The following is a 12,100-nucleotide window of genomic DNA, read 5'->3' on the forward strand; positions in this document are numbered from 1 at the left end:
AAATTTTGCAGTCCCAGTCAGGACAAGCATCCAAATTTTGGAATCCCTACTCAAAGTTTACCTAAACTATTTAAGTCTCTTGAAGTTATCAGTCTGAGCTGGAAATATCTAGAGAATAGATTCCAATAGAATAGTCTGATTCCAAAATTGGCAAAGCAATTATCTGACTGTTTCAGAACCTCAAGGAAGGTTTATTTCCAAAAAAACAAATTAAAGGTCCATGCTTAGGTGTAAGGAGGAGTTAGGCTTTTTTTTATGGAATCTGAACCAGTTCTCCTATCCCTAATTCATGTATTGTTCTCCCCAGGTTTGTATCACTATTATCAGCCTAATGCATTGCCTCATTTACCTACCTTTTTCTAGAGGTTTTCTTTGCTATTCCTCTGCATTTTTTCTCTCTACAAAGTAACGATTTCCTTTCAATACTTCAGAGTGAAAATTGTAAGCAATAGATATTAGTTTTTTAAAGTATTATGTTGAATTATTCAATTAAAATATAAAGAAAATCCTGTAGTTTTGTCTATGCTGAAATAGGATCTTTTAATATTGGCAGCAATTAAATATATTTATATATGATTAGTCACTCTGTTCTTGTTTTTAAAAAATTAATAATCTACGTTATACAAATAGTCTTTGTGGTTGTAGTGAGAAGTCCTACCAAGAATTCTGTAACCTTCTTCAAAAATGTGCATGTTCTGTTTTGGTCAAGCAATACTACAGGTCCAAACTTACTCTTCTCCTGCAGCCTGAGCTTTGGCTAAACCTATGCACATGGAAAGGCTGCAGGATTGGATAGTTATGAGGTATTCCTCAACATACCCCAAATACATAGTACGGAGGGACAGATATTTAAAAGTACAGCAGCAAGAATGGGAAGGGACAGCATGAACAAATACTTGGTGATGACTCCTGACCATGCTGAGGATTATTCTAAATGTTATTGGGCGGGGGGCTACCTTTGCTGCCATGACTAGCATTTTCTTGAGATTCATACATGCATTGTTGGGAGAACAGACCCTAAAGCCTAGGAAATGTTTCAGAAAGTCAGCTGTTAAGGCAGATTGCTCCCTAGATTTGTCTAACATAGCCAGTAGTTCTCATGTAAAGTAAGAAAATCACTTTGCCTAATTCAAAATCCACTCCAAATTTATAGGTTTGAATGCTCAACTCAAACATTAATGGGATCCCATTCCACTTAAAGACTGTGGGATGTGTGGGGGCAGGGAGGGGTCATGCACAGAAAAAGTCAAGTGAAAGCAGAGAGTGAGAAATAGAGTAAAGTGAGGGCAGAGTGATTCTTGGACTCAGACCACCTGGTGGGTGTGCAGGAGGCTATCTGCAGCCATAGTAGTTGGAGGCATCATGGCTGCATAAGGCAAGCACAGACAGGAAGACTGTTGGGGGAGCAGGGACAGTGTGTTTACTATAGGTTCTTGCTGCTGCTTTAGAAAAGGTGCAACATACAGAGACCCCACTTGTGCTTGTGTCACATTAATTACAACACTACGAAGAAGCTCCTTCTTATACCCTACTGCCTCTTCTTCCTTCCCAAACATCCCAGTCTACTTGCCCAGCAAGTTTTAGTCTCACGCCTCCAGTTCCCCAATTCCCTCCACTCCTGGCTTTTTGTCTGATCTGTGTCTCTCTTCCTGTCACCCCCAACTCATGTTTCTTGTCCCATTCTCCCTCCCTCGCTTCTTGTCAAATCTCTGTGTTTCCCCATTGCAGTTCCTTGTCCCAGTTCTTTGCCGTGAAGCTCCAAGGCGAGCAAATCCGCCAATATGCGCAAGACCCACCAAGGTAGAGGAGGAACTTTGTCACAGCACATAAACATGAGCCACACATGCATAGATTAGATACAGGTGAAGGCAGTTACAGGGTTTGATCAATAATCTTCACTATTGATGGAATTTGTTTGGCTCTTAGTTCCCAGTTACTGGCACCAGCAGAGAAGACTTCAGTACTTTTAAGCGTCTCTGAAGAAATTAACATCTGGCCTGAATCCAAGACTTTCCAGTATTAGTTTACAGGCTATAGTGTTGGTGAAACACAACTTCTTTCTTAAAAGACAAAGAGATGCTGGATTGAATATTAAACCTCCCTAGGGTGGGAGAGCAATTAGCAGCCACAAACAATTACAGATATAAAGTTTAAGGTGAAAGGTAAAAAGTTCAGTTGTTAAATACAATTTGTAACCTTAATCTAGTTTGTTTCCTACCACTTACAGTGACGTAAGAACTGCAGTCTTGTAGAATTATAAACATTCTTAAAAAGTGAAACGTTTCCCAAAGTTTTAGAAATAACTTAAAAGAAAAACTTTACTTTAAAATTGATTAGTTGATTTAAAAAAGCAATCATTTAAGTGGTTAATAAACTAGTCCAAGCCAAACCAGTCCTCTTTCTTTCCATGCCCAGTCAGCCAGGGCATCTGTGCAGCAGTGAATTCAAGGAAATAACATACCTGTTTCAGATAGTACTTACAGGTGGATTTTGTAATTTAAAAAATAACCACACCTTTTATATGGCTCTGTGTAGGTTGGCCATGCTAAATAAGTCACCAAAAATAAGACATATTACCAAATTTAACATTGTTTCTCTAAGGTCATTTCTCTGTCAAAAACTCATGTGTGCCTCATTCTGTTAGAGGAAATGTTAGTTTCATATGATTATATTAAATAAGCCTGATCTCTAAGATGTTTGGGGATCAAATAAGTCCCCAGAAAATTGGATGCCTATCTGAACTACCAATAGTCCTCCAATCCCCAAACACCCCTGTTCCTAAGCAGATTTTCACTATGTGGAATTGTCTTCTTGGGGGGGGATATCTAGTGTCCTGCCCCTCTGGCATCTTTAGGGGAGGAAGGCATTCTCATCATCTCTCTGTGCTGAAGCCTCAGGGCTTTTCCTTTCCTTGTCTCTCTCCATGGTAGGAAGGTGGGCTCAGGGCTACTACTGTTTTCTCCACTCTGAAGGTGGAGGATCTTGTGGTTTCCTTTCCCTCATTCTTATGTGACTTTTTGCCCTAACTTCCACATTGTAGGATACCCAACCTCTACACTCCTGCAACTAGGTCTTTCCATCTCCCTAGGAATCCCATTCCCCTTATCCCTTTTTCTCCCTTCCCATCTGTGTCTCCCTTGTGAGTGTCTCCCCCTAATTCCTGAGCAGGAGGAAGAAATGAGCCATTCTGCACCTCTCTGTATCTCACCCACCCCTGCCAATTACTGCAGCCTTAGAGTGGGGGGTTAGAAATTGCCTCTTGGCCGGTGAATATTCAGCTTCCCCAGTTGTTCTGTTAGCCCATGTGCTGATTTCTAGCCTCCAGCAGAGACCGTAGTTGCTGAGAAAGGGAGCAAGGGAATGTAAAAGGAGCTGATTGACACAGGCCTCTGGTTGATTCCCACAGTGGCTCCTATTGGCAGCAGGCAAAAATTATGCATATGTTTTTAACAGCTTAGGGAAAAAGATATCCAGGGGCTATGGTCAGTACTGCAAATACTCAGGACACTCCCAGCCAAAATGGGGCAGTTGGCAAGCCAGCGGTAAATATGGTGCTTGTTATTGTTTTTAATTATTTATACTAATCAGAGGACATTTGGAAATCTTTGGCCAAATCCTCACTCAAAACTCCCAGTGACTTCAGTTACCCAGTACCTTCAGTTACCCAGACCAGCTTGCTTTAGTGGGAGCTGAATGAGTCAGAACTGAGTAAAGGCAGCAGGATTTGGCACAGAGCACGTAATGCTACAATAGTTAAAACCTGGATCCTAGACACTGGATCTTAGGCCCTTAATGGTGAAGATGTCAAAAATAGTTCATGGACCCAATTAATCAATAAAACAAAGGAGTAAACATTAGAAATATGTTTCTTTAAGCAATATATTTAGGGCCAGATTGTGATGGGGTTTTGCTGGGATTGAAGGGGAGCAGATGAGCCTCCCCAGCTTGGTTAGCCCATGCAAGGGCCTGTCCCAGTTGTTTAAGGGAGCTCAGGGACTTCTCTTTCTAGACGATGAAGACAGCCAGTGTTCCAAAGAGCTATAAACAAGTATCATCAATTAGTAAAATGTGCCAATGGAGAACTCTAGGAGGGCATGGGGTTGATGACTTTGAACCCCCGCCAGATAAGTGGATTATTCTTTCTCTCATTCTCAAAATCTCTAAACCTTGAGAGCTTTCTGATTATATGGCCACTTCTTGTTCTCAGAACAGTTCCTTCTGCAGTGGCAGGTCTGGAGACTGAGGTGGATCCACCACCTAGAATTTGTATTTGCCATTCCTGGTATTTTTCATTGTCACTGACTGAATCATGTGTTACTTCTGTCAGCACAGAAGCACCATCACTAGCATTTTGGAAACCCACAAGAAATACATCACCAAAGTTTTCATTCATTTTTTTTAGCATTCTTCTGTTCCTCCTGTAGGACTGACACTCAGGGGGGCTTATGACCTTGCTGCAGATGAGATAAAGTTTACACTGCCAGACACTTTTCTGTAAGGATTCTAACATTTTCTCTCACCTGCATGGGTACGTGTTTGGCATTCTTGTTATAGCATTTCTTCTTCTCTACTTTCTTACTGTGTATCTCTTGAGGTTTAATTGTTTTTGACTCAATAAGCTTGCTAGACGTTAGCACTAAAGTTTTTGTCCTTCTGCCTATTGAGTATCTGAAGTGGTGAGCCTAGTAAATAAATACAATACTCTAACAATGCTAACTATGGACCCCATGAATCTGCCAGAGCTTTTTTTTTTAATGAAGTTCTTTGATATTTGCACTTTACTTTTATGTTCATAAATTTGATTGTAAGGACTTGATGTGATCTACTTGAACTGATGTTCAAAGAAAATTACCCAAATGAGGCATTTCTAAATTGTTGGCCATTATGTGTTGTTAACTCATCTGGAATCCTATGGTGAAAAAATTACAGTTTACATTGTATTATTACATTGCTGCTCAATATGTAGTGTAAAAGGTTAATTTAAAAAACAACTAAGTAATATTCCACTAGTAAGAGGTAATCATTTCCATTTCATTCAAACACATCTGTGCCAACCAGGGGCCAAGGGCGATCAGGAATCTCATGTGGTTTCAGTGGGTTTTTTGCATTCTGTTTCCTGTATTTATTGCAGATTTCCACTTGGATACCTTATCTTTGATGGCAGCATGCATGCCTGGCCAGAACAGAACATCTTGGGCTCTGTTCCTGCACTTCTCAATACTCAAATGGGCACTGTAGGTTATACCTAGCATTTCCAACCTCATGTTGTGTGGTGCTATGACAATGTCCTTTGTACAGAATCCCATCATATGCAGCAACTTCATCTCTATAGTCACAATATGTTTTTTTTACTTGGAGGTGCCTGGGCTTTTCCTGTTAGCCATCGTCTAGAATAACTTGCTCAAGCTCTTGAAAGGTTGGACCATTTCATGTTTCTTGCTTGAATTTGTCTAATTTTGTATCAGAAATGGGTACTTGAGTCATATTTGCATAAAACCCCTCTTCCTTGTTTTCACTGTTTAAAAGCAGCTTTAAGAGCATGCTTTCTATGAGAAGCTCTTTACCAGGCATTTGCATTCCACTTGCATTTCTAATGCTGCATGGTACTCCTCAGAGGCACGGGATCTGCCTGCATGAAGTACCTTTGCAATTTCTCTATAATTTTCTGAAGTCTGGACTGTTCTTTGCACAATGTTCTCCTATAATATCCCAACAGTTTATGGTCTGTTTCTACATTGACTAATTTTTGCCTATAACAATATTCATGAAATCATTCACAACCAAAACCTATTGCCAGCACTTCTTTTTCTCGCTGGACATAGTTCTGGTGTATTTTAACAGTGCTTTAGAAACATATGTCATTTAGACATCATCTGGCAGAAGCACAGCCTCAATCCCTGTGAGCTTGCATTGATTTAGGGCAATATTTTGAAAAGTCCCTGGCTGACTTAAGAACCTATGTCCCATTTTCAAAAGTAATGAAGGCATTTCGGAATCTAAGCCCTGGTCTACACTAGGAGTTGAGGTCGAATTTAGCAGCGTTAAATTGATTTAACCCTGCACCCATCCACATGACGAAGCTCTTTTTTTTTAATTAAAGGGCTCTTAAAATTGATTTCCTTACTCCACCCTCGAGAAGGGGATTAGCACTGAAATCAGCCTTGCTGGGTCGAATTTGGGGTACTGTGGACACAATTAGATGGTATTGGTCTCCATGAGCTATCCCACAGTGCTCAGTTGTGACCACTCTGGACAGCACTCTCAACTCAGATGCACTGGCCAGGTAAACAGGAAAAGGCCTGCGAACTTTTGAATTTCAATTTCCTGTTTGGCCAGCATGGTAACCTGCAGGTGACCATGCAGAGCTCATCAGCAGAGGTGACCATGATGGAGTCCCAGAATCACAAAAGAGCTCCAGCATGGACCGAACGGGAGGTACGGGATCTGATCACGGTATGGGGAGAGGAATCAGTGCTATCAGAACTACGTTCCAGTTTTTGAAATGCCAAAACATTTGTCAAAATCTCCCAGAGCATGAAGGACAGAGGCCATAACAGGGACCTGAAGCAGTGTCACGTGAAAATTAAGGAGCGGAGGCAAACCTACCAGAAAACCAGAGAGGCGAACAGTCGTTCAGAGCCCAAAACATGCTGCTTCTATGATAAGCTGCATGCCATTTTAGGGGGTTCAGCCACCACTACCCCAGCCCATGTTGTTTGACTCCTTCAATGGAGATGGAGGCAACATGGAAGCAGGTTTTGGGGACGAGGAAGATGATGATGATGAGGTTGTAGATAGCTCACAGCAAGCAATCGGAGAAACCAGTTTTCCCGACAGCCAGGAACTATTTCTCACCCTGGACCTGGAGCCAGTACCCCCCGAACCCACCCAAGGCTGCCTCCCGGACCCGCCAGGTGGAGAAGGGACCTCTGGTGAGTGTACCTTTTAAAATACTATACATGGTTTAAAAGCAAGCATGTTTAATGATTAATTTGCCCTGGCATTCGTGGCTCTCCTGGATGTACTCCCAAAGCCTTTGCAAAAGGTTTCTGGGAGGGCAGCCTTATTCCATCCACCATGGTAGGACACTTTACCACTCCAGGTCAGTAGCACGTACTCGGGAATCATTGTAGAACAAAGCATTGCAGTGTATGTTTGCTGGCATTCAAACATCATCCATTCTTTATCTCTCTGTGTTATCCTCAGGAGAGTGATATCATTCATGGTCACCTGGTTGAAATAGGCTGCTTTTCTTAAGAGGACATTCAGAGGTGCCCGTTCCTGCTGGGCTGTTTGCCTGTGGCTGAACAGAAATGTTTCCCGCTGTTAGCCACGGGGAGGGGAGAGGGTGGAGGGGCTAGCCACACCCTGGGGGGAGGAAAAATGCAACCTTGGAATGAAAGCACATGTGCTATGTGTATAATGTTAACAGCAAGGTTTACCGTGAAAGAGTGTACCCATTGTTCTATAAAATGTGTCTTTTTAAATACCACTGTCCCTTTTTTTTCTCCACCAGCTGCATGTGTTTCAAGGATCACAGGATCTCCTCCTTCCCAGAGGCTAGCGAAGATTAGAAGGCGAAAAAAATGCACTTGCGATGAAATGTTCTCTGAGCTCATGCTGTCCTCCCACACTGACAGAGCACAGAAGAATGCGTGGAAGCAGACAATGTCAGAGTGCAGGAAAGCAAAAAATGACCGAGAGGAGAGGTGGTGGGCTGAAGAGAGGGCTGAAGCTGAAAGGTGGCGGCAGCATGATGAGAGGAGGCAGGATTCAATGCTGAGGCTACTGGAGGATCAAACTAATATGCTCCAGCAGCAGGAGCACAGACTGCTGCTACAGCCCCTGTGTAACCAACCACCCTCCTCCCCAAGTTCCATAGCCTCCTCACCCACATGCCCAAGAATGCGGTGGGGGGGCCTCCGGCCACCCAGCCACTCCACCCCAGAGGATTGCCCAAGCAACAGAAGGCTGGCATTCAATAAGTTTTAAAGTTTTAAACTTTTAAAGTGCTGTGTGACCTTGTTCTTCCCTCCTCCACCACCCCTCCTGGGCTACCTTGGTAGTTATCCCCCTATTTATGTGATGAATTAATAAAGAATGCATGAATGTGAAGCAACAATGACTTTATTGCCTCTGCAAGCGGTGATTGAAGGGAGGAGGGGAGTGGTTAGCTTACAGGGAAGTAGAGGGAACCAAGGGGCAGAGGGTTTCATCAAGGAGAAACAAACAGAACTTTCACACCGTAGCCTGGCCAGTCATGAAACTGGTTTTCAAAGCTTCTCTCATGCGCATCGCACCCTCCTGTGCTCTTCTAACAGCCCTGGTGTCTGGCTGTGTGTAACCAGTAGCCAGGCGATTTGCCTCAACCTCCCACCCCGCCATAAACGTCTCCCCCTTACTCTCACAGAGATTGTGGAGTGCACAGCAAGCAGTAATAACAATGGGAATATTGGTTTCGCTGAGGTCTAACCAAATCAGTAAACTGCGCCAGCGCACTTTTAAACATCCAAATGCACGTTCTACCACCATTCTGCACTTGCTCAGCCTGTAGTTGAACAACTCCTGACTACTGTCCAGCTGCCTGTGTATGGCTTCATGAGCCATGGCATTAAGGGGTAGGCTGGGTCCCCAAAGATAACTATAGGCATTTCAACATCCCCAATGGTTATTTTCTGGTCTGGGAATAAAGTCCCTTCCTGCAGCTTTTGAAACAAACCAGTGTTCCTGAAGATGCGAGTGTCATGTACCTTTCCTGGCCATCCCACGTTGATGTTGGTGAAACGTCCCTTGTGATCCACCAGTGCTTCCAGCACTATTGAAAAGTACCCCTTGCGGTTTATGTACTCGCCGGCTTGTACTCTGGTGCCAAGATAGGGATATGGGTTCCGTCTATGGCCCCACCACAGTTAGGGAATCCCATTGCAGCAAAGCCATCCACTATGACCTGCACATTTCCCAGGGTCACTACCCTTGATATCAGCAGATCTTTGATTGCATTGGCTACTTGCATCACAGCAGCCCCCACAATAGATTTGCCCACTCCAAATTGATTCCCAGCTGACCAGTAGCTGTCTGGCGTTGCAAGTTTCCACAGGGTTATTGCCACTCGCTTCTCAACTGTGAGGACTGCTCTCATCTTGGTATTATTGTGCCTCAGGGCAGGGGAAAGCAAGTCACAAAGTTCCATTAAAGTGCCCTTATGCATGCGAACGTTTTGCAGCCACTGGGAATCTTCCCAGACCTGCAACACTATGCAGTCCCATCAGTCTGTGCTTGTTTCCCGAGCCCAGAATCAGCATTCCACTGCATGAACCTGCACCATTAGCACCATGATGCCCACATTGCCAGGGCCTGTGCTTTGAGAGAAGTCTGTGTCCATGTCCTCATCACTCTCGCCACTGCACTGACGTCACCTACTTGACCGGTTTCGCTTTGCCAGGTTCTGGTGCCGCATATACTGCTGGATAATGCGTGTGGTGTTTAATGTGCTCCTAATTGCCAAAGTGATCTGAGCAGGCTCCAGGCTTGTCATGGTATGGCCTCTGCACAGAAAAAAGGCACGGAACGATTGTCTGCCATTGCCCTAATGGAGGGAGGGGCGACTGACAACATGGCTTCCAGGGAATTAAAATCAGCAAAGGGGGTGGCTTTGCGAGAAACTGAACGGCCCCCACAAAGATAGAACTCAGAACCTCAAGGATAGAACTTAAAACTGGGTTTAGCAGGCTGTTGATTTCACGGAGGGAGGGAGGGACAAAATGAATACAAAACAAATCTGGTCTATTTCTTGTTTTGAGCAACTTCATCTATCTTTATACATCTTGCTGCCAGCAGATTGTGCAGTACGACCGCTAGCCATCATCTCCACCTGGGTACTCGGCAGAAGATGGTGCAGTATGACTGCTGGCCTCATCTTCTGCTGGCTGCAGATTAAAAGACAGTGCACTGCCGGTAGGACTCAATCACCATGAGACGAAACTTAAAAGGGAAATGATCTGGCTGAGTCACTCCCATGTTTCCCCAGGCGCCCGGACCTCATCGAGGTCAGTTAAAAGAGCACTCAGCACTACGTCGACGACGGCTACCAGTCATACTGCACTGTCTGCTGCCAAAAGGCAATAAACTGCTGCTGTGTAGCAATGCAGTACTGCATCTGCCAGCACCCAGGAGACATACGGTGATGGTTAGCTGAGCGGGCTCTATGCTTGACGTGGTATGGCATCTGCACAGGTAACTCAAGAAAAAAGGCGCAAAATGATTGTCTGCCCTTGCTTTCACGGAAGGAGGGAGGGAAGGGGGGCCTGACGATATGTACCCGCGACAATGTTTTAGCCCCATCAGGCACTGGGATTTCTACCCAGAATTCAAATGGGCGGCGGAGACTGCGGGAACTGTGGGATAGATACTCACAGTGCAACGCTCTGGAAGTCGACGGTTGCCTCAGTACTATGGACAAGCTCCGCCGACTACATGCACTTAGAGCATTTGTGTGGGGACACACACAATCGACTATATAAAAACGCTTTCTACAAAACCGACTTCTATAAATTCAGCCTAATTTCATAGTGTAGACATAAGTCTCATTGACCTTCAGTGGTAGTTAGGCTCCTAAGTGCATAAGTCACTTTTGAAAATGGGACTTAGGGCTTGGTCTTCACAGTACATTGGTCTGCACCAGAGAGGTGTAAATTCTAGTGCACACTAGCGTATTGTGCATTAATTGGTCTGTGTGGACCCTGCTGGCATGCACTAAAAGTTCCCTAGGGCATGTTAATGTGTGAAAGGGAATTACATTAATGTGCACTAGGGAACTTTCATTGTGTGCCACCAGGTGCCACATTGGCTAATTAGTGCACAGTACACACTAGAATTTACATCCCTTTGTTGTGGACTCATGCACTGTGTCGACAAGCCCTTAGGCTCTTAAACCATTTAGGTACTTCTGAAAATTTTTCTTTTAGTTCTTAGGCTCTTTATTAATCTCAAAATATTTCAGCACTGATGCTTCTGTAATAATGTATTTCAATCTCCAAAAGCTTTCCTCCTGTCAGTCATCCCAGTGCTATTCTGAACTGTCCCCAAGCAGCATTCTGAGGGGAGCAATTGTGACAAATTAGTGATGAATTTGCTTATATATGTTAACATGCCCATGAATCTCTCTAAGGCCTCCTTATCTTGGAGTCTTTCCATTTGTACAATTGCCTCCACCTTCTTTGGGTTTGTCACTGAGTATGTGCCCTACATAATTTTTTCATGTTCAATTCAAGGGTCTTTTCTTTGGCACAGTGCAGTCTCTCATTGCTTTGTTGGTCATTTTTGCCTCAAATCAGCAGATCATAAACAATTGCTTCCATCCCATTCAGATCCTTAAAGATCTGGGACATGATGCAGTCCAAGGTGCTGAGGCAATCCCAAAGGGAAGTTACTTAAGCATGTATTTACCAAAAAAGGAGTTGCAGAGTTTTGCACTTTCTCTTTTGTGTCAGACCTGCCAAAACACTTAGGTTGCACCCCTAAAACTACTCTTGCATTTTAAAGTCTAGACACGCTCATTCAGATCCACAGGTGATGTAAATTAGCATTGCTCCATTGACTTCAGTGGACTCTCACTGATACACACCTGCTGAGGATTTAGCCAGATGTCTTCAGCTGTTCTTGTGGGTTAGCATTAATGTTTGGTTGCCTTACTTAAACCATAAATCCTTAACCTGTTTGATTTTATTATGGAGACCATACTATTAATTCCGCTGCTTTCTATATCTGTACAATAACATCTAATTTTGTTATCTGGTCAAGTTCACCTTTTTTATTTCATATCTCATTACTAATGAGACTTTATATGGTGCATATATTTTTGTGATACAATTATATCTATATCAATATGTTGTTTTATAGCCTTAATATATATTCTAGTCCTTTAAACATCTTATCATATTCTTTAAAAGTATTTTTAGTATCCTGTTCAGTGGAACTTACACACACATTTGCACACTACTCTCTAGTCCTAAAACACATACTTTTTACACTTTTTCCAAATCTGCTGAATGATTTTACTTCTTCTACAGACATGCCAGTGTGGCTTCGCCACATGGGCTCA

The 12,100-nt window shown here is 43.4% G+C and overlaps 1 protein-coding gene across 20 annotated transcripts in view; it reads left to right on the top strand.

Moving 5' to 3' along the window:
• MYT1L (myelin transcription factor 1 like) overlaps positions 1-12,100 on the top strand; it is a 394,424-nt gene that overhangs the window by 311,208 nt on the left and 71,116 nt on the right. The gene's annotated exons all lie outside the window — the stretch shown is intronic.

This window comes from Dermochelys coriacea, chromosome 3 (genome assembly GCF_009764565.3).
Source record: "Dermochelys coriacea isolate rDerCor1 chromosome 3, rDerCor1.pri.v4, whole genome shotgun sequence".
Taxonomy (NCBI): domain Eukaryota; kingdom Metazoa; phylum Chordata; order Testudines; family Dermochelyidae; genus Dermochelys; species Dermochelys coriacea.